Source organism: Ceratotherium simum, chromosome 12 (assembly GCF_057802395.1).
Source record: "Ceratotherium simum simum isolate JZ-2026a chromosome 12, ASM5780239v1, whole genome shotgun sequence".
NCBI classification, from domain to species: Eukaryota; Metazoa; Chordata; class Mammalia; order Perissodactyla; family Rhinocerotidae; genus Ceratotherium; species Ceratotherium simum.
The window spans coordinates 44,633,088-44,657,554 of record NC_141911.1 but is presented as its reverse complement, the minus strand read 5'-3'; the positions used below and the strand labels follow the sequence as shown (position 1 = coordinate 44,657,554).

The window sequence follows — 24,467 nt, the reverse complement described above, 5'->3', positions numbered from 1 at the left end:
TGTATAGTATAAATCTAGATGGCGATAATGGCTAAGGAGACAAATGAATCAAAGGGAGAGACTAATGTATTTGTCAGGGAAGAGGATTGCAATTTCAAGCCAGATGGTCAAAGAAGGACTCAGTGAAAAAGTGACATAGGAGTAAAGACCTGAAAGTAGGAGTGAGCTGTGGCAATGACTAGGGGAAGAGGCTTCTAGTCAAAGAAAAGAGAATATTCAAGATCTTCAAGTGGGAGTACACCTCACTAGTTCAAAGATCAGCAAAGACTGCCAATGTGGCTGGAGTTAAGCGAGCAACAGGAAGAAAGAATAGAAGATGATGACAAAGAGGTAAAGGGAGGGGGCCATGTAGGCCCTCTGTGAGGACTCTCACTTTTACTCCAGGGAGAAAGAGAGTTGTATGCAGAAAGATGACTTGATTAATATAAGACTCATTCAGATGCTGTCTTGAGAACAGATACGGGGACAAGCGCCGAAGCAGGGAGATCAATTAAGAAGCTACTATAATGATTAGGTGAGAAATGATAGTGGCTAGGACCATAGTGGTAGGTTCTGGAGAAGGTGCAAAGTGGTCAACTTTTGGATATATTTTGAACATAAAATGGACAAGATTTGCTAGCAAATTGGATTTGGGGTGAGAAATAAAGAGAAGAGTCAAAAATGAATCTAAAGATATCACTCAGAGCACCTGGAATTGCCATTAAATGTGATGGTGTAAAGTGTGGGAGGAGAAGTCCAATATGTTTCAAACTAAACTCATTTTTTTCTCCGCTACCACTCTAAAAGCATTACCTCTCCTATTGTGCTTAGCTCAGTAAGCTACCCCAACATCCACACAAGTTGCCTAAAAAACAGAGATCCTGAAGTCATCTGCAACTCCTCTCCAACACCACCATCATACTCTCACTCTTGATCCCTTCTCTCTAATCTCATATCCTCTGCCCTAGTTGAGTTTCCTTATTATCATTTTTCTATATTGTAATAGCCTCAGACTTTGCCTCCTTGCTGCTAATTTTCCCTCCCTTCCAGTCCATCTACTGCAATATCAGGGTGATTCAAGATGGAATAATGTTAGGCCTCTCTCAAAATTCTTCAATAGGTCCTCATCACTTGCAGGATGAAATCTCAACCTCTTTGCGAGCATCCTGATTTAGAAGGAATAAGCAAAGGGTCTAGGTCTATTTCTCAGAAGTTATGAAATGTTCATTCTGATGTGCTCAGGTATGGGAATCACGAATCTAATCCATGCTCACTTGTCCAGCCTCATCTTCCTTTACTCCCTCCATACAACTTTATACCACAGTTGTTTGTAGTTCTCTATATTCTTCTCTCTCATCTTGAACATCCTTCCCCTGCTTGCCCATTTGGCCAATTCCTAGCTGTCTTACATGTCTCAGCTCTTGTGCAACCTCATCCCCTCAGGGCTCAACATCATTTTCTGTAATTCTCTTCCCCCAATCCACATTACATACCTCCCTCACAAAAACATCAGGGAAATAACAGCTTCCAGCAGATCATTCACTTGCCACCTCCTATCAACCATATCAAGCCCAACACCTATGCCTTTCTTTCAGTGCTCTCTAAAATCCTGCTCGTTTTTACCTGTTAATCTCACTTCCTACTACTTTCCCAAAGGACCAAGTTTTAAAAATCTGTGTATCCAGGTTTTAAAAATCTGTGATTTATACCACCTAAACCAGTGTCTTTCATATAGTAGATACAGGGTATAGATGTGATGACTACAAGAATAAACAAACATGTTTCAACCAGACAAGTATCTTCACTGCTAACTACACATACTAAGCTAATTCCTATCCCTATCCCTTTGCTGGTGTTCTTCTCTCACCAGAGGTGCCCTCTTCCTTAGTTATTCAAATTCCACCTGTCCCTCAAAGACAGCTTTTTCCCTATAATGACATCACGTCTTTCCTATCTCTTACTATACCAGTTCTTTGAATAATATTTACTGAGCACTTATATACCAAACACAGCACTATGCCAGGAACCCAAAAATGAAGCCAGGACAGCCTTCAGACCACTAAGGGTCTAGTAAGGAGAAACACATAGAAGCAATTACAATAATGTAACTGCCATAAAGGAAACTACAAAGTACAGTGAGAACTTAAAAAAAGGAACACCCACCCTGGCCTCAGAGTTTCTAGAGAGACTTCAGAAAGGAGCCACCATTTAGTCTGGGACTAGAAGAAGAGGGGGAAATTGGCACAGCAAGAAGAGAAACAACTTTGAACAGTGAATACTGAGAACTGAAAAAAAATCTATGCAAAATGATAGCAAACCTAAGTATCACTCAGAAGTAAATTCTGCTATATTTACTATAATTTAGTTGCCTAGAGTACAGATCACACTCTCATCAAAAAAGTTTATGTGCATGACTTTATTTATATAAAGTACAAAGACAAGGAAAACTCAATCTATGATATTAGAAATAGGATATTATATCACAAAGGGCTAATATCACTAAAATAGAAAGAACACTTAAAATAGAGGAATAAAAGACCAAAAAATGCAAGAGAAAAATAGGGAACACACAATTCACAGAAACAGATATAAAAATGGCCCTTAAACATATGAAAAGATGTTCAAATTCACTCAAAGAGATATATAAATTTTTAAAAAATGAGATACCACTTCTCTCACCTATCAGACTGGAGAAAATTAAAATGTAAGACACCAGGGGCCGGCCTGGTGGCATAGTAGTTAAGTTCACGTGCTCTGCTTTGGCAGCGTGGGGTTCGCAGGTTCGGATCTCGGGCGTGGACCTACCCACCGCTTATCAAGCCATGCTGCAGCAGGCATCCCACATATAAAATGGAGGAAAATGGGCACAGATGTTAGCTGAGGGCCAGTCTTCCTCAGCAAAAAGAGAAGGATTGGCAACAGATGTTAGCTCAGAGCTAATCTTCCTCACCAAAAAAAATTTTTAAAGAAATAATAAAAAAATAAAAATAAAATAAAATGTATGACATCATATTCTGTGGTAAAACTGTGCACTTATACACTGCTGGTGGGAATGTAAATTTATACAACACTTTGAGAGGGGAATTTAGTGGCAATATCTAACAAAACCACATACGCACTTACCTTTTTTTAAACAGCTTTATTGAGATATAATTCACATATCATACAGTTCACCCACTTAAAGTATATAATTCAATGGTTTGTAGTAGAGTCACAAAGTTATGCAATCATCACCACAATCTAATTCTAGAATATTTTCAGCACTCCCCAAAAAAATCCGATGTCCATTAGCAGTCACCTCTCATCCTTCCCCAACCCCTAGTCCCTGGAACGACTAATCTACTTTCTATCTCTAGAGATATGCTTGTTCTGGCCATTTCGTATAAATAGAATTATACAATTCGCAGACTTTTGTGACAGGCTTCTTTCACTTAGTATAATGTTTTCAATATTCATTTATGTGTAATACGCATTAGTGTTTCATTTCTTTTTATTGCTGAATAATATTCCATTGCATAGACATATCACATTTGATTTATCCATTCATCAGTTGATGCAAATTTTGGTTGTTTCCACTTTTTGACTATTGTGAATAATGCTGCTATGAAAATTCACACACAAGTTCTTGTGTGGGCATACGTTTTCATTTCTCTTGGGTATATATCTAGGAGTGGAATTGCTGAAACATATAGTAACTCTATGTTTAACATTTTGAAAAAACGCCAAACTATTTTCCAAAGTAGCTACATCATTTTACATTCCCCTCAGCAATGTATAAAGGTTCTAATTTCTCCACATCCCCACCAACACGTTGTAGGTAATCTGTTATACAGCAATAGATAATTAATACATCATCATGGCAGATGCAATAAAAATCACTTAATAAGATTTCATAATTAAGAAAAAATGCAGCCAAGACTCAATGGCAAAATATTTAAAACTTTCCCCCTGATACTGGGAACAGAACAAATATACATACCATTACCACTTCAATTCAACACCACACTGGCAATCCTAATCAGTAGAGTTTGATAAGAAAAAATCAAGACATAAGAAATGGAGAAGAAGAAATAAAGCAATAATTGTTTGTAGGTGCTAAGACTATCCACACAGAAAATCCAAAAGAATCTTCAGATATTAGAATAAGAGAGTTCGCAAGGTATGTGGATATAGATCAATATATAAAAATCAACTTTTCCTATATACCAGTGACTAACAGAAAATGTAATTTTTAAAAAGGATATCACTTACAATAACCACAAAAACTATAAGATATCTAAGACCCAATCTGACAAAAGATGTACAAAGACCTCTGTGGAGAAAATCATAAAATTTACTGAAAGGAATTAAAGAAGTCTTATATATATGGAGATATCATGTTCATGGATAGGAAAGCTCAATATCTTAAAGATGTCAGTTCTCACCAAATTCATCTAATAAATTCAATATATTTCCAGTCAAAAATTCCAAGAGGGTTTTACAAAAAATTTGACTTAGTAAAAAAAAAAAAAAAGTATGTAGAAGAGCAAAGGGCAAAAGTTAGCCAAGACCCTCCTGAAGAATTGCTCTATCTAGTCTATAGTAATTCAGCATAAATAATGGTGTAGATATTGTCAAACACACCAATGGAACCAAATACACCAATGGAACAGAACATAGAAGCCAGAAAAAGACCCATGCATACTGGAAATACAGTCATGTGCCACATAGTGACATTTCAGTCGACGACGGACCACATACTTGGGACACTGGTCCCATGAGATAGTACCATATGGCTTAGGTGTGTAGTAGGCTATACCATTTAGGTTTGTGTAAGTACACTCTATGATGTTTGCACAACAAAACTGCCTAACAACACATTTCTCAGAATGTATCCCTGTCATTAAGCCACGCATGACTGTGTAGGGCAGATGCAACATTAAATCAGTGGAAAAAAAAAAAAAAGACTATTTAATAAATGATGCTGGGACAAGTGATTATCCATACAAGATAAAAAATTAAATCACTACCTCTCACCATTCACAATAAATTACAGGTGTACTTTGTTGTTGTTACTCCTGTTGAGTCAATTCCAACTCCTAGTGTCCCTGTGTACAACAGAGCGGAACCCCACCCAGTCTTTTTGCACCATCTTCTTAACCTACCAGTGCCATATCAGACAATGCTCCACTGCTATTCATAGGGTTTTCATGGCCAATTTTTTCAGAAGTGAGTGGCCAGGTCCTTCTTTCTAGTCTGTCTTAGTCTAGAAGCTCTGCTGAAACCTGTCCACCATGGGTGACTCTGCTGGTATTTGAAATACCAGTGGCATAGCTTTGAGCATCACAGCAACACATCTGTGAAAGCACAAATCTTAACCACTAGACCACGAGGGCTTGCTACAGCTATACTCAAGACCTAAATATACAAAATGTTTTTTTTAAACGGAAGGAAATACAGAATATCTTCATGAATTCACAGTTAAGGAAAAATTACTAGATAAGACATGGAAAGCAAAAAACAAAGGATTACTAAATTTGACTACACCAAAATTTTTTTTAATTCATAACAACAGAAACCAAAAACAAAACTGAAAGAGACTAGAAAAAGTTATTCCCCTCCCCCCAAAAATGAGGGGAAAAGGAACTCCTACTAATTAATAATATACACAACCAAAATTCTATTAATGATTTTAAAATAAATTATATTAAGGCCTACCTAGGTGAATGTGATGTGAATTCTAGTTCTCATGTTAAATGAGATTTATGTGTGTTGATTATATTACTAAAAATAAACAACAGCTATGCTTGGGCTAATTATTTAAGTGTGTCATGAATCAAGGATTATGATTCATCTAACTTTGTACAACTGGGGTCCAAGGAACTGCATTGATTTTATTAGTTTTATTAGTTTCCCATCCAAAGTGTGAAAACTATTCACCTAAATTGGTTCTTTTTTAAATGTCATGTAAATTGAATATATTTACCAATCCTTTAACAAACTCTCTTTTTTTTACAATTTTCCAACAGATCGTGTTCATTTTTTCTCATTTAATTGCTTCTTGATGCAATTCCTAACTTGTGAGAAAACTATATCAGCATAGGGGTCAGTTATCTTACTTGCTATTGCAGCAACCACATGTAAACAACCTAACAGATCAGAAAGAGGAAGGGTGCCTCCATTTATATGACATTCAAGAAGAAGTAAACCTGTAGGAACAGAAAACAGATCAGTGGGAAGAAGGTGATCTCAAAAGACACAAGGAAACTTTTTGGGGTAATAGAAATGTTCTATATCTTGTGGTAATGATTACACAACAGTATGAATTTGTCAAACTCATGGAAATGTAAGGAAGAATTTCACTATATGTAAATTAAACTTCAATAAATCTGACTTTAAAAGAGGGGGAGGACAATGTTGACAATTAGAATTTAATCTATTAAAGAGACATTCTTATTCAACATTAACAATATTATCACAATAATAATAAGAATTGTAGCTTGTAATCTTAATCTATGTAAAGTTTAAATTCCCAACTGGTTCCTGCCTGGATCAGTAAATTCTCCCCCCAAAAAAACTTACTATTCTTAGCCATTTTATTGGTAAAATTAAACTTTTAAATATGGAACTCAATTCCTGAAATACTTCTGATTCATATCTTCATTGTCCTATTTTTGGAAATTATCTACCAAGTCTGACAGGAATTATACATGTAGTTTATAATGCTAATATAATAGTGGTCTCAATAATAATCTCAACCATGTATTTTTCTAGTTATTGAACTAATCATTTTTATGCACTGTCTTTTCATCCTTCCAATGGCCCTGTAAAATAGGTATAATTATCCCCCTTATTACATGAAAACTATTTTGATAGTATGCTTTATATTTAAGAGCTAATATGATTTAACAGTTAAGAGCCTATTGGCCACTGTATCCCCAGAACACAGTAGGTGCTCAATAAATATCTGTTGGCTTTACCTCTGACTATGTAATCTTGGACAGTTACTCATCTCTTTACACTTCAATATCCTCATCTATAAAAAGATAGTAAAACAACTCTGGGAAATCGGTGTGTTCAGTTCTTTTCATTCTTTACATAAAGTGCCTGGCACGCTATGAGCATTGAATGAATGTCACTTAATTTATTATCATCATCTCTTTGACAGCATCAGTCAGGGCTGTATCAAATTGCTAATGCTTCATATAAGAATAAAGCAGTAGCAGAAGAGATAATACCTAAAATCTAATTGCTCCTCAGCAAAATTGAGAAGCTCATTCTTATAATTTGTTAAAGCAAAAATTAGTACATTTTAAAGGGATAAAAAGTAAATTAATGAATCTTTTAAAGAAAGAAGAATTCCCTTGTGAAAATGCGAATGAGTTCATTTTGAGGGAACTAAGTCTAAGGAGTATACAGTTTACAAATATTTGGGCCCATAAGTCAGGACTGGAAATAATTTGGGTAGCAGGAGTTCATATCATGGGACTTACCTGAGGGCAAGGTGATTGATCCAGATATTTAAAATTGGATGCTAGAAATTTACAGGATAAGAGAAATTGCATGAAAGCTCTTTTGCTTTAAAACTTTGCCAGGCATGTTTTGGTTGGTTTCTTCATCAAAGAACAACAATGGCCAGGTTCCCCTGGCATAACCTAATCAATGTTGACCCATTCAATCTACTTTATGATGTTGACAATCTAACAGTGAAGTATCATCTAAAAATACTCTGAATAATCAAACTCTACAGTTATTTAAAGAACTGATGAGCAAAGAGACAGCAAGACAAAATCAACCCGACTTGGCTGCCCACAGTCACCACTGGAGCTAAAAATGATATTGCTGCCTAGCTACACTCCTTTAATGTTTTTATCCTCCTAATCTCTCTGTTACCATTTTACATACAGTCAAATCCTACGGCAGCAATGATAACGGTCAGAATAAGTATATGAAATGATCACATTAAGCACATCTTAGAATCCAAGCTGTCTTGAGGCTGAAGATAAACAACAAAGGTCTGACTACTAATCAATAACCTTAAATTTATATGAATATTCACTCCTAGACTTAAGCCATGAACTATTTGTAAGAAATATTAAATTGTGGAAATAAATGTGTTTAGCCATGTATATTCTGTGAATAAGCAAATTCCCAAGTCAAGTAAGAACCTGACAAAATGACATGTACTAGGAGATTCGGTTAGGGAAAAAGTAACAAAGTCAAGGCTTCTGTCCTGACCGTTGCTCAGATGATTGAAGTCTCAAGTCTGGTCACAACAGCCTCCTGTATATTCAAAAAGAGACACGAGGGCTAGCCCCAGTGGCCTAGTGGTTAAGTTTGGTGTGCTCTGCTTTAGCAGCCCAGGTTCAGTTCCTGGGCGCAGACCTACACCACTTGCCTGTCAGTGGCCATGCTTTGGTGGCGGCTCACATACAGAAAGAAGATTGGCATCAGATGGTTACCTCAGGGAAAATCTTCCTCAGCAAAAAAAAAAAAAGAACAAGAGAGAGAGACATAAAAGACTTGTTTTAACTGCCTTACGGTAGTCAAGCAACTCCTTTATACGAGACTGGAGCTAGAGGTGATCAGGATATTTGGCAGATTCCCAATCATTAAGAAAACCTAGAATCTAGTAAGGTTTATTCAACAAAGCAAATTGGGAGAATTTTTCTTTTTTAAGGAGGGATAAATCACCAATCCAGCAATTGCCATCCTAAAGACCCTAGTGCACACAATTTTTAAAACTTTAGCCAACTTCTTCACTTTCATGATTTAAAAAGGAAGCAAAGACCTGCCTTTTTTTTTTTTTTGTGAGGAAGATCAGCCCTGAGCTAACATCCATGCTAATCCTCTTTTTGCTGAGGAAGACTGGCTCTGAGCTAACATCTATTGCCAATCCTCCTCCTTTTTTCTCCCCAAAGCCCCAGTAGATAGTTGTATGTCATAGCTGCACATACTTCTAGTTGCTGTATGTGGGATGCGGCCTCAGCACAGCCGGAGAAGCGGTGCGTCGGTGCGCGCCCGGGATCCGAACCCGGGCCGCCAGTAGCGGAGCGCGTGCACTTAACCGCTAAGCCACGGGGCCGGCCCAAAGACCTGCCGTTTACAAGAATCTTTTAATATTCTGGTTTGATAGGATAAGAATCCATTAAAGTGAATTTATCCTAGAAGAAAGTCAATAACTAGCTTAGTTTAGAATATTTTTCCTTCTTCTTCCAAACAGTAAACGGATAATAATAGCTAACATTTATAGAGTACTTACTCTATGCTAGGTATTATCTAAACTCATTATTCAGATTAATCTATTTAATCTACACAATCCTATAGAACAGGTATAATATCCCCATTTTACATTTGGGGAAACTGAGGCATGGGGAAATGTAAGTAACTTGCCCAAGATCAAACAACAGGTAAGTGACAGAGTGAGAATTTCAATCTAAGCAGTCTGGCTCCAAAGTCCATGCTCTTAATCTTAAAGTTTTTGTGCCTCATGATTACACAAGTTTTTTTTTTTTTAATTAAAACTGTGAAAGAATCACATAAAACCTCTCCCACCCCACCCTGGGAGATTTTTCTACCCACTTCCTTATTGGCTCATAACGTGGGCTGATTAGAAGGTTTAAAATATATTAAATGGAAATTACGTAAGTATACAGATTTTTTTTTCACTTTCCAAAAAAAACAAGGATGGGGGGGCGGCGTAAACGATTTTTTAACTCACGAATTCTCTCACAGAAGTTCTGTAGGCCTTAGGGAGAAACTGACAGAATTTCTTTCTCCTTTGCTCTCTTCAGGGTTGAGCTTGTTTGTTTTTTAGAAGAAATGTTGGCCTGCAATTCTTTTTTTTTTTTTCCCCCCAAAGCCCCAGTAGATAGTTGTATGTCATAGCTGCACAGTCTCCTAGTTGCTGTATGTGGGACGCGGCCTCAGCACGGCTGGAGAAGCGGTGCATAGGCACACGCCCGGGATCCGAACCCGGCCCGCCAGCAACAGAGCGTGCGCACTTAACTGCTAAGCCACAGGGCCGGCCCTGCAATTCTATATTAGCATGAAACAAAGATTCTCAGATACAGGCCTCATATCCTAATTCAGGTTTACCATATTTCAAGTAAAAGAATACCTGGAACCAAAATATAAACTTTTACATAGTGCTAAATAAAAAGGCCCCTTGCAGAAGCAACTGGGGGAAAAAGTGTACCTAGTCTCCCATATTGAGGCCTAAACTATTTACAAGATTATCTCCCTTTACCTAATTAAGCCAAGGTTTATAGCTTCTTCCACAGGGCCTGGAACATGGACATTTATGGGCCTATAGAATGTATATAAATGGATGAATGAAAAAATGTATGCTTATTTTTATTTGAAGGACTAAATGTCATCTTCTCCATTGTACCCGGGACGCTAATCACCAGGCAAAAGGAAATAAACTTCTTTCTCAGAAACTAAAACACAAATCTTTACCCTCAGCAGGGCAGAATCTCTTTTAGTCGTGAAGACGTTTGTCAGGGGTCTCACAGGACTCAGCATATAATTGTACTCATAGCTATAATAAGGCTATACAGCAGGTCATAAAGGAAAAAGACACAGATGGAATCTAGAGTAATCCATCTGCAAGCTTCCTTATGCTCTCTCCTTCCCATGAGAAGTTACACAGAGCTTACTTCTTCCCCCAACAAGAAAAATGACCAACACATGTACAACGTTTCTGTCCAGGGAAGCCCATCAGACTCAGTACCCAAGGTTTTATTGGGGGCTAGTCACATGGTCACCCTCTGCTTCATGTGTACCAAAATTCCAGAACCCCCAGAAGGAAAGCAAGTGTTCAACATAAACACATTATTTGTACAAACAATCTAGGCACAGAGAATCACCCTTATCAGTTACCGGGAATACTCTTGAGAGACAGTTTCCAGATGCCAGCCAAGGGCCAACCTAGCAAGCAGACCTTTCTAAGGATAGCAGTCTCAGATCTGAGATATTAACTCCTTTCTGAACAGCAAGTTATTTAACTTCTCAAAATTCTCACACTCATCTGTAAAAAGCAAAAAATAATAGAAACTACTTAACAGCTACCATAATTATTACAGTGTAAGTAATTCTCATGGTATTGTTATCTAGTATGATGGCAAGACTTCATAAAGATCAGTTGATGACAGTGATGAAGAAGATTCCAGAAAGTTAAAGATAATGTAAAACTTAAACTTCAATCCAGCGACAACTTTTAGAGGAAGATAAAAACCATAATAATCTGGAATGAAGAAGACATAGACCCCGTCTTTCCCTCGTAAAATATATGGGAGGTTTAAAATGCTTTATCATTTATTTTAGAGTGATATCATGATTGAGTTTAAATGCTTAGATATGGCATAGTAAAAACATCTCCACTTCCAAGAACTGAGTAAAAACTCATGAAGGTGGACTTCCCGAAACATTCTAAACTCATCCAGATTATGAAATAAAACATAAAAAATGAACTTGTTCTGAAAGTTTATTTAAGCACACTAGTAGAGAAAATGTAAGTGGAAATAATTTACTAATTCTTTTTAAAATGAATATATTTTCTAGTTCTTACTAATTATAATCTGAAATTAAGTTAAGATAATCATGAAATTTAAAGTTTAGAATGGTACATGTTTAACACAGAATTGAGTTTTATAAGGAAAACCTACCTCTTTATTCATGTATCTAAATGGCACCCACTGCAAGGTTAAAATAAAATTAGTCAAATTGGAAAGTTTATTCATGAAAATATTGGGACTTTGGCCTTCAAGTTAGATAAGAACCCAAAAGATTCTCAGTTTTAATATTAATTCTGTAATCATTATATTATTTGCTTGTTATACCCCCAATCCACAAATTGAGCTTTTTTTCTTACATCATTTATAAAGCCTAGCCCTATAATCAATCCACCACAATGCCCCTCTAAGTTTCCTCATTTTCACTGATTATGGCTGAGTAGATGCCTATAAACCACATAAATTACCAAATTAGAGAAGTTTTTTGGTTTTGTTCTTGGGCCAAATTTATAACCCAATAAAGCAAATTAACATACGCTAGCTCAGGAAACAAAACAAATTAGCTTTACCCTACTTTAACTGAATCATATTCAAGATACTAAAGATATCAGGCAATAGACACAATATTTTTTAATTGTCTGGATTTTATCCTGCCCCAAACCAGCTTTTTGTCATTCCTCTAAAATGAGATGCAGGTGAGGTTTTTATTTACATGCTTATTGCAAATCTGTCTATCTTTCTACCCACTCCACCAACACAAAATAGAATAGAAGCTCCATTAGAGTACGGCTGTAGCTATTATAATCACCTTTGCACATAACACCTCTCATAACAGTGGCCAGCACAAAAAATTTTTACCTAACTCAACTTTTTCTTGTGCCTGGTTTCCTTCTTCTATTTTATTATCTCTAATATACATGTGTCCTTTGTTAAGCCACTTTAAATCATTTGGGGAAAAATAAGCACCTTTTAACAACCATACATATAATACTGAATACAGTCAGAATAAACGGCTACTAAATAAAAGAGCACGAAAAATATTCAGATACTCATTATAAATCAATATTAACAAAGAAATGGAGTAATTTAAAAATACCTTCCAAATTATAGTATATCTAGGTTGACTTGATATATCTAGTCTATTTGAAACATATTTGGTTTCCCTATAGAAGGGTATATTTTAAATATTAAAAATATATATGACATTATAAAGAGAAATATTGGAGGTTACTGTTCAATTTATAAAAACCATGGGTTACTTTTTTTTAATAACCAATAGTGGTACTTTGAAAAGAAAGCTTTTTTTGTTTTTTGGTTTCTTGCTTTTTGGGGGGTTTTTTTTGCTGAGGAAGAGTCTCCCTGAGCTAACATCTGCTGCCAATCTTCTTCTTTTTTTTGCTTGAAGATGATAAGCCCTGAGCTAACATCCATGCCAATCTTCCTCTATTTTGTATGTGAGTCGCCACCACAGCATGGCTGACGAGTGGCGTGGGTCCACAACCAGGATCCGAACTCGGGCTGCCGAAGTGGGGTGTGCTGAACTTAACCACTACGGCACGGGGCCAGCCCCTTGAAAGTGTAGTTTTATCTTCAAAAATTTTATTCACATAAAGCTTTGAAAGACTATATTCCACACTGTCTAATCTGAGATCATTTTAAGTCATAATTAGTCTATGTTAATATTAGTTAGCCAAACAAAAATAATTGTGACTGTTTTTACTAGTGAAATAGTGAAAGAAAACATGTTTATATACCAAATTATTTAGAAAGTCAATCATACAACTACATGAATGTATATTTTAGCCCATAATTATAGTTGAGAGTGTAATTTCATAATACTAACATAAATTGGCTAAAGTTGTTATCACAAGACTTTTTGCCATTACTATAATTGTACTACAAATTCCAAGTTTTATAGACATTGGTATTTTACTTTATTTTTAAAGAATTAAATTTCAAGGAAGAAATACAAGGAAAAAGTTATCTTCCTGCTATTCTTTATAAAGCTAAAATCATTTACAGAAAATCCTACATATGTTTACTACACTCAGAAACATACTGAGCTGTAAATTAACTCTTTAGACACAATGAAGGTCATTGCAATATTTTTCCAGTGGGTTCCCACCACACTTAGAAGAAAAATCTAAACTCTTTAACATGGTCTCTATAAAGATCAACCCAAGGCTAGCCCACTCCACTTCTCTGACCTCATTCATCCCTCATCTCTCCTTCATTGGCTTGCTAAGCTCCAGCCACAATGGCCCTATTCCTCCAACACACCAAGCTTATTCTGCACCTCCTGTTCTCGAGGCTACAAAGCTCTTCCAGATCATCAACAGACTGAGTCCTCCTGACTCATCATGCAGATCCCACATCAAATACCATCCCTTCAAAGAGACATTTCCCTCATGGCTCCCCTCCCCCAAATTACATTCAATTTCCACGTAGCTCCCCCAACAGTTTCTATTTGGTATCACATTACCCTATTTTATTTCTTCATTATATTTATCAGTGTCTATATGTTTAATGTCTGTCTCTTCCACCAGAATATAAATTCCATAAGAACAGGTACTGTATTTATCTTATTTACTGAAATCTCTCAAGTAACTAAAATGAATGAATACTATACTATTAAATGTACAGGCTGATATAAAGATTCTGATACTCTGTAATCATTCTAACACATTATATTGCTCTCTTAGGCTTCTTCCATTTTTTTCTACCTATTAGCACTTATCAAGAGAGAACTGATCAGCAAGAAATATGGACAAACAAGCAGACATTATACTGTATAATCAGTTCACAGACTGACCTAAGGTTTCAGAATTAATGGCATGTCTTTCAAATTGCACACTGATCCTATGTCAATAAACATTATAAGGAAATTGTTAATTATGTTTAAATAAAAACTATAAGATGAAATTTAGCATTTATGAATAACATACTTTCATGCATATCATGAAATACAGAAGAAAAATATGGAATACAATTTAGAAGTAAAAGAAACATCATTTTAAAATTTAATGCATAGTATGGATAAAATCTATCTAAAATTTAATTTTATCTCTAAATAAAGAAACCATGTTTAAAGAATTAAAGGAGGGTATGAAAACTATAACTCATAAAATAGGCAATCTCAATAAAGATACAGATATTATCAAAAAAGAATAAAATGGAAATTCTGGAGTTGAAAAGTATAAAAACCAATATTAAAAATTCAATTGAGCACAGCTCAGTTACATATTTGAAATGACAGAATAAAGAGTGAACTTGAAGATTTATCAATAGAAATTACCAATTCTGAAAGACAGAAAAAAATTTTTTAAATGAACACAACCTTAGAGACTTATGGGATACCAAGCATACCAACATACATACAATGAGAATCCCAGAAGAAAAGGAGAGGGAGGAAAGGACAGAAAAAATATTTGAAGAAATTATGGTCAAAACTTACCAAATTGCTGAAAAACATTAATCTATAGATTTAAGTTTAATGAGTTGAAAGTAGGATAAACACAAACAGATCCACGCATACACAATCACAGTAAAATTGATGAAAGCCAAAGACAGAGAAAATCATGAAAGCACAAAGAGAAAATCAACTCATCAGAAACAACAGAGGCCAGGAGCCAGCCCAGTGCTTAGTGGTTAAGGTCGTGTGCTCCCCTTCAGTGGCCCAAGATTCACGGGTTCGGATCCCGGGCACAGACCTACACACTGCTCATCAAGCCATGCTGTGGTGGTGTCCCACATACAAAACAGAGGAAGATAGGCACAGATGTTAGCTCAGGGACCACCTTCCTCAAGCAAAAAGAGTTAGACTGGCAACAGATGTTAGCTTAGGGCCAACCCTCCTCACCAAAAAAAAAAAAGAAAAGATTAAATGATAATTAATAAGAAAGACAGAAAAAGGAAGGACAGGAAAGAAGGGAGGGAGGGAGGAAGGCAGGCAGGCAGGCCAGAAAGGAGGAAATGAAATATTCAAGATGCTGAAAGAAAAAAATCTGTAACAAAGAATTCTATATACAGCAAAAATACTCTTCAAAAATAAAGGCAAAATAAAAACAATCCCAAAAAACGAAGACTGAGATCATGCATTGATAACAGACCTGCCTTACAAGTAATCCTGAAGGAAGTCCATCAGACTGAAAGGAAATAACCAGCCCATAAAGTTAAATATACAAAAAGAAATAAAAAGCACCAAAAAAGGTAAATACATGTGTAAATATACAAGATTGTTTAAATTTTTTTTCTCTTAACTATTTTAGAAGACATACAATTGCCTTAAAAAATTATAAACCATACTGTTAGGCTTCTAACACACAAAAATTTAATACACATGACAATACTAACAGACCGAAGGAAGGAAGAAATGGAGCAAAGTTTCTACATTTCACCATAATTAAACTAGTCAATCCAAAGTAGACTGTCAAAAATTAAGACATACATTGCAACCCCTAGAGCAACCTCACAAAATAACTCAAAAAATCTAGTTAAAAAACTAAGAAAGGGGGCCGGCCCCATGGCTTAGCGGTTAAGTGTGTGCGCTCCACTAATGGCGGCCCAGGTTCAGATCCCGGGCGTGCACCGACGCACCGCTTGTCCGGCCATGCTGAGGTGGCGTCCCACATACAGCAACTAGAAGGATGTGCAACTATGACATACAACTATCTACTAGGGCATTGGGGATAAAAAGGGAAAAAAAGGAGAAGGATTGGCAATAGATGTTAGCTCAGGGCTGATCTTCCTCACCAAAAAAAAAAAAAAACTAAGAAAGGAATTCAAATAATACCCTGGAAAATATCCATTAACTCCAGAAGAGGCAGTAGAGGATGAGGAAAGAAAAAAAAAAAGAACTGAGACATATGGAAAATAGCAAAATTGCAGACATACATCTGACTATCAATTACTACATTAAATGTGAAGAGATTAAACCCTCCGATCAAAAGGCAGAAATGGTCAGACTATTTAAAAAAAAAAAGCATTTTAACTACATGCTGTCTATAAGACCCATTTTAGATTCAAAATCAAATAGACTGAAAGTAAAAGGATGGAAGAAGATATGCAATGCAAACAGTAAGCAAAGAGAGCTGGAGGGGTTACACTAATACCAGACAAATATTACTACAGACTAAGAGGGATCTTTCATAACGATAAAAAAGTCAATTTTATCAGTAAGATAAAACAATTATATATGTATACCATACTTAAAACCACTGCCCCAAAAACATGAAGCAAAAATTGACAGAACTGAAAGGAAATACAGATAGCTCAATAATATTTTAATATTTCACTCTCAATAACTGCTGTAACAGCTAGACAGAAAAATCAGCACCCGACATAGAAGGCTTGAAAACTATAAACCAACTTGAGCTGACACCTACAGAACAATGCACCCAACAAGAGCAGAATACATATTCTTTTCTAGAACGCATGGAACATTCTTTAGAATAGATTACATACAAGGCCATAAAAATGTCTCAATAAATTTAAAATGATAAAAATCATACAAAGTATGTTCTCCTACCTCAGGGCAATTAAATTAGAAATCAACAACAATGAAATCTGGAAATTAAACAATACATTTCTAAATATCCCATGGGTAAAGGAAATTAGAAAATATGCAGAACTGAATGAAAATTTTAAAAAGCAGAACATATAAAAATGTATGGGATGCAGCTAACACAGTGTTTACAGGGAAATTTATAGCTGCTTAAATGCCGATATCAGCAAAGAAGGGGGCCAGCCAGGCGGCATAATGGTTGGGTTCATGCATTCTGCTTCTATGGGCCAGGATTCGCGGGTTTGGATCCCAGGCACAGACCTATACAGCGCTCATTAATCCATGCTGTGGTGGCATCCCACATACAAAAATAGAGGAAGACTGGCACAGATGTTAGCTCAGGGCCAATCTTCCTCACCAAAAATAAAGAAAAAAAAAAACAGTGGCGTAGTGGTTAAGTTTGCACACTCTGCTTCAGTGGCCCGGGGGTTGCAGGTTCGGATCCCGGGCATGGACCTACACATTGCTTATCAAGCCACGCTGTGGTGGCATCCCACATATGAAGTAGAGGAAGATGGTCATGAATGTTAGCCCAGGGCCAATCTCCCTCAGCAAAAGAGGAGGATTGGCAACAGATGTTAGCTCAAGGCTAATCTTCCTCACAAAAAAAAAAGAAAGAAAAGAAGAAAGATCTCAAATCAACAACCTAAGCTTCTACCTTAAGAAACCAGAAAAAGAAAGGCAAACTAAACCCAAAGCAAGAAGAAGGAAGAAATTATAAAGATTAAAATGGAAATCAGTGAAATAGAAAACAAAAAAACAACTGGAAAAAAAAATCAATTAAACTGAAACTTGTTTCTTTGAAAAGAGGAACAAAACTGACAAAGCTTTAGCTAGAATGACCAGGTAAAAAAGAGAGAAGACACATGCTACCAAAATGAAAAATGAAAGAGAGACAGCACTACCCACTCTTGCAAAATTAAAAGCATGTATAAGAATATTATGAACTGTATGCCAAAAATATTAAATAGCTTAGAGGAAATGGACAACTCCCTAGAAACACAATTACTGAAATTAACTCAAAAGTTAACAGAAAATCTGAATAGAACTATAACAAGCAAAGAAACTGAATTAGTAGTTTAAAATTTTCCCAAAGAAAAAAGATCAAGGCCCAGATGCTTTCACTGGTGAATTCTATCAAACGTATTCAAAGAGGTGATAACACCAAACCTTCACAAACTCTCACAGAAAACAGAAAAGGGAACACTTCTCATTCATTCTATGAGGCCAGTATTACCATGTTAACAAAATCCAAAGACATCACAAGATAAGAAAACTATAGACCAGTATCTCTCATAAATATAGACAAAAAATGTTCAACTAAACATTAGCAAACCAAATCCAGCAACACAGAATAAGAATTATATACCATGACCAAGTAGGATTTATCCCAGAAATATGAGGCTCATTTAATATCTGAAAATCAATTAATGTAATACACCATATCAACAGAATAAAACACAGAAACCACATGATCATCTCAGACACTAAGGTGACCAATTCTAGTTTGTCTGGGAGAGTATTCCCAAGATGCAGGACTTTCAGTGCTAAAACCAAGACAGTCCTGGGCAAACTGTGACATTTGGTCACACTAACAGATACAGAAAAAGCATGTGACAAAATCCAATACTCAATCATAATTAAAAACTCTGAACAAATGAAGATTAAAAAGGAAATCTTCTATAAATATAGAGATCTGCTATAAAACATTGTGCCTATAGTTAACAATACTGTATTGTACACTTTAAAAAGTTAAGAAGGTAGATCTCATGTTAAGTGCTCTTACCACAATAAGATAACATTTTTTTAAGATTTGTACACTGAAAATTATAAAACATCACTGTGAAAAATTAAAGATCAATGAATGAATAGAAATTTTCATGTTCATGTATTAGAAAACTCAATACTTTAAGATGGCAATTCTCCCCAAACTGATCTACACAGTCAATGCAGTCCTCATCAAAATTCCAAGACTTTTGCAGACACCGATTTGCCGATCCTAAAGTTTTTATATAGGACCAAGAATAGCCACAATTTTTAAAAAAAAGAACAAAATTGGAGGGCTTATACTACTTGGTTTCATAAGTTACCATAAAGCACAGTAATCCAGACAAGGTGGTACCGGCATAAGGACAGACATATAGATAAGGGAACAGAATTGAGAACCCAGAAATAAACGTTTATTTACAATCAATGGAAAAATGACATCTTTTTGACAAAGAGTACTAAGACAATCCATATGCAACAGATGAATTTAGACCCTTATTTCATACCATACATAAAAATTAACCCAAAATAGATCATAAATATAAAAGAGAAAACTATAAATATCTAGAAGAAAACAAAGGAGAAAATCCTCAAAACCTTGGATTAGGCAGAGTTCCTATGAAAACAAAAGTATGATCTATAAAAGAAAAAATTCAGAAATAAGACTCCATCAAAATTAAAACTTTTGCGATTCAAAAGACTCCAATGGGGGCCGGCCTGGTGGCGTAGTGGTTAAGTTCACACGCTCCATTCGGTGGCCCAGGGTTCAAGGGTTCAGATCCCAGGCGCAGACCTATGCACTGCTTATCAAGCCATGCTGCGGTGGCATCCCATATAAAGTAGAGGAAGATGGGCACGGATGTCAGCCCAGGGCCATCTTCCTCAGCAAAAAGAGGACTGGCAACAGATGTTATCAGGGTTAATCTTCCTCACAAAAAAAAAAGACTCCAATGAAAAAAGCCAAGCCAAGGAATGGGAGAAAATATTTGCAAATCATGTATCTAATAAAGGACTTGCATCCAGAATATATAATTCTTACAACCCAATAATAATAAGACAGACAAAAAATGGGCAGAAGATTTGAATAGTTATTTCACCAAAAGGATATATGAATGGCTAATAATCATATGAAAAAAATGCTCAACACCTTGAGTCTTCAGGAAAATGCAAATTAAAACCACAGTGAGTTAACCATTTCATACACACTAGAACAGTTATAATAAAAAAGACAGACAATAACAAGTGTTGGCAAGAATGTGAAAAAACTGGAACTCACACACACTGCTGTTAGGAACATAAAGGTGCCACCACTTGAGAAAACAGTTTCGCAGCTTCTTACAAAGTTAAACAGATGACCCAGGAATCCTATCCCTCGGTATCTACCCAAGAGAATGAAACCATATATCCACGTAAAGATTTGTACTCAAATGTTTAAGCTACATGATTCTCAACAGTCAAAAACTGGAAACCATCCAAATACCCATCAATTGGTCAACAGATAAACAAAATGTGGTATATCCATACAATAGAATACTATTCAGCAATGAAAAAGGAACAAAATACTGATACATGCTACAATATGGATGAATCCCAAAAACACTATGCTAAGTGAAAGGTCAGATGCAAAAAACTACATGCTGTATGATTCCATTTATATGCAATATGCAGAAAAGGCAAATCTATAGAGACAAAACACAAATCAGTGGTTGCATGGGGCAAATCTATAGAGACAACACAAATCAGTGGTTGCATGGGGCTGGGGATGAGAATGAGGGTTAACTACAAACAGGGAATTTCTGGAGGTGACAGAAATGTTCTAAAACTGGCTTCTGGTGATAGCTTAACAATTCTACATATTTACTAGATATCATTGACTTGTGCACTCAAAATGGATTAATTTTTGGTATTAAATAACTCAAAAAGCTAATTTTTTAAAAAACTGTACATACCCAAGAGAAATGAAAACATGTCCACACAAAAACTTGTACACAAATGTTCATAGCAGCATTATACACAATAGCCAAAAAGTGGAAACTCAAATGTTCATCAACCAATTAATGGAAAAATAACACGTGGTATATCCATACAATGGAATATTACTCAACGATTTTAAAAAAATGAAATACAAGGGCCAGCTCATGGCCTAGTGGTTAAGTTCAGTGTGCTCTACTTCGATTGCCAGGTTCAGTTCCCAGACCCAGACCTAGACCACTCATCGGCAGCCATGCTGTCAAGGCGACCCACATACGAAATAGAGAAAGACTGGCACAGATGTTAGCTCAGGGTGAATTTTCCTCAACGACAAGGACAAAAAAAATGAAATACAGTCATCCCCTGGTATCCACAAGGGGATTGGTTCCACGACCCCAGAGGATACCAAAATCTATGGATGCTCAAGTCCCTTAGTCAGCCCTCTGTATCCATGGGTTCCACGTTGAACCAATCCCAGATGGTAAATATAATACAGAATAGATTGGTTGACTCCACTGATGCAGAATACACAGATAGGGAGGGTTGACTGTAATGACTCAAGCTACAACATGGATGAACTTTGAAAACATTATGCTAAGTGAAAGAAACCAGTCACGAAAGAGCACATATTGTATGATTCTATTTAAATAAAATGTTCAGAATAGGCAAATCTATAGAGACAGAAAGTAGATCAGTGGCTGCCTAGGGCTGAGGGTGTGGGGATGGAGAGTGAGGGCTAACGAGCATGGGTTCCCTTTTTGGGGTGATGAAAATGTTCTAAAATTGGTTATGGTGGTAACTGCACAACTCTGTAAATATATTAAAAACCACTGAACTGTACACTTTAAATTGGTGAAGGGTACTGAATTATATCTCAATAAAGCTGTTACTAAAAAAAAAAAAAAAAACTTGCTGTACAATCTGTGAGCAGGTAGAGCCATCAACACTGGTAAGCCCTACCACAGCCAGTCACCAATCTATTTACTCAGAAGAGAACATCTCAAAGTTACAAATTCTTTTCAACCATACTCTGATTATTTTGTAAATGAGTATACACGTCTGAAATGAGATTCAATGATTCATCAAAGTAATTAGTTATATCACTGCTTAAAAAATAGGTTGACATTAAACATTCAAATTTCAAATGCCCAGTATGTTCAAATTTTCTACTCATGTGTTTACTAGAACTCTTAATAATATCCACATGAAAGCAATGTGTAAACTGTATTGCACTATATATAAACTCTAATTATTCCTAAATTCCTTTAAATGTAATTCGAGAGTTTCCAGTCCTATCTAAAGTCATTCTACCTTTTGAAGAAAGGAAGAAGCTGAAACACAAATATCCAATCCTATCTTAGAAAACGGTACATTCTTCTGTGATTGTGGCACTATTCTCTGATTATGGCACTAGAAAAAGTGCATAATTTACCTCTCGATAGAGACTCACAGAAAAAGAAAAGCAAATCTGATTACCAAACACACGATTACTATTCTATCACCAGCAGATTAAAATTTAAACCATAGCTGAAGTAAATGTCCAATAACACAAGAAAGGGGGAAAATTTACAATTTTACAATGAAGTGTCCCCCCCTTCCTCATTTAATGAAGTACTAGGAACTTAAAGAAACGCTATTCTGCAGCCAATCTAGCTCCTAGAAAAAGAAAGCCCAAGACGCTGGCACACGAGAAGCATTAGAAAATGCAATCTGGATTACTCTTGGCGTTATGAAATATTTTCTCTGTCCTTTATTGACACGAAATAAAAACGCTCAAGTGGAGCAAGAGAAGGGGTTCGGCTGCCCTGCTCGCAAAGCTGCTCAGGCGGTCTGTACCAGCCCTAGCAGAGCCCTCACCGTCCTCCTCCCGCGCCCCCAAAACATCCAGTAGCGCCGTCCCCGAGGGCCAGCTTCGCGAAGAGAGATCCCGAAGGCGGTCACTGGACGCGCGTGTTACAGAGCCCGTTTTTGTTTTGTTTAAAAAACAGATTCCTATCAGAGCCAAGCCTCCCTACCCCCGGGGAATAGGGGGCACCGGCAGCAAGGGCCCCGGCGTGGAGAGCGAGAATAAAAGAATACAACCTGCCGTGCGAGCCAGCGGCGGAGGGAGGGAAAGGTAAGGCGCGGCGAGAAGGCCCGACGGGGAAGGAAACTGGTCTCCAGCCCTCCACGCCACCCCGAGCGGCCGGAGCCTCCCCGGTCCCGCCCCGCGCCCGCCGCCCTGCCCCGGCGCCGGCCGCAGCCTCCCGCCCTCCCCGACCCTCCCAGGACGCGTTTCCTCCGGAGCCGGACCCCCGCCCTGGCCTCCCCGCGGGATAAGGCGGGTCAGTTCAGTCCGCTTCTCGGCAGAGGTGACTCGCGCAGAGATGTAAACACAGCGAGACCAGCTGCGCTCGGCCCATCCCCCTCGCCGGGGTCCGTAACCTCTTCCCTCAGCCCGGCCCCGCGCCCCGCGCCCCCCACGGGCAGGCGCGCAGCGCGCCGTCCCCTTTCTCCAAGTCCCGCTCCCCGACCGTTGCCCGGGGCACTCAGCCCCGTGCCCCAGCTCCCCGCCGTTGTCACCGCCACAGGCTCCGGAAAACCCCTCCGCAAACCCCGGAGCAAACAACACAGGCGCGGGGCGGGGGCGCGGAGGGAGGCGGCGGCACTCGGGACAGCGAGGCTTTATCGCCGCGCCCTCGGCGCTCCCTCCCACCAGCCTCGGCCGCCCGCGCTCTTACCTGCTGTCCGCGTCGCCTGGGAAGACCGCGGCGTCGCTTCCCTCTCGGCAGGGCCGCGGACTCGCCACCGCCGCCGCCGTTGGCCGGGCGTCCGGAGGGAGCCGGGGCCTCCCCGGCAGCCGGAGCCGCTCCACTGGGAGAGGAGGAGACAAAACAGCGGCGCGCCGCCCCGCGCAGCGCCCCCCGCCCGCGCCGCCCCACCGACCCCCAACCGCCGAGGCGACGGCGGCGACACAGAGCCCGGCGCGGGGAGCAATGGTGGCCCCCGCCCTCGCCCCGCTCCCGGCCCCCTCCCTCCACCCCCCGCCTCGGCTCCTCCCCCTCGGCCGCCTGCCGCCTCCACCAGGACACTCGAGTCCGCCTCCCCCACCCCGCCCGCTCCGAGCGCTCCTCCCCTCCCCACGCGGCGGGGGGGAGGGGGGCGACACCGCCAGCCACCGCCGCGCCTGTCAAACCCTGGCCGGCTATTTATACCCCGCGGGGCCCCGCCGCCCTCGGCCCCCGCCAGCCCGCCCAACCTGCCTCGGTGGCTCTCTCGAATCTCGCCCGCCCCTTATCCCCCAACTTCTCCCAAACCTGCCTTCTCAGGTAGACTCTCGCCACTTGTCCCGCTCCCTGCTCGGGGCACCCCCACCCCGCTCCCTGCTCCGGCCCGGGACCGGTGCGGGGACTCCAACGCGCGGGCAGGCGCGTGGGGGCGGCGGGGCCGCGCGTGCACCTGCAGCGCCGCCCGCCTCTCCCAGCCGGCCGGGACCGCACTCACACCCTCGCCACTCTCTGAGGTCCCCTGTGCGCCCCGGCAGTCACCCCATCCCCAGCTCTGGACTCCCGCTCTTCTCCTCAAGGGACAGCTCCGCACTCGGGCAGTCTGACAGTTACTGGGGGCCGGGGGGTTGGAAAAACTCCTAGCCCGCGTCTCTCCCGTCTGCACTCCTCAGCCTCCACTAAGTAAAAGGTGGGGGCGCGGGCGGG

General features: G+C 38.9%; 1 protein-coding gene across 13 annotated transcripts in view; it reads right to left on the bottom strand.

Moving 5' to 3' along the window:
* The window catches only part of ELF2 (E74 like ETS transcription factor 2), a 95,352-nt gene extending 71,696 nt beyond the window's left edge, over positions 1–23,656 (bottom strand). For 11 of the 13 annotated variants that reach the window (XM_087437605.1, XM_087437608.1, XM_087437610.1 and 8 more), the window contains exon 1: positions 23,496–23,593. The gene's annotated coding sequence lies outside the window, so the exon portion shown is untranslated. Of the gene's footprint in view, positions 1–22,857; positions 22,876–23,495 lie in introns of those variants that run through there. The other 2 variants (XM_087437617.1, XM_087437606.1) reach the window with 2 other exon arrangements.
* Positions 23,657–24,467: the final 811 nt, after the last annotated feature.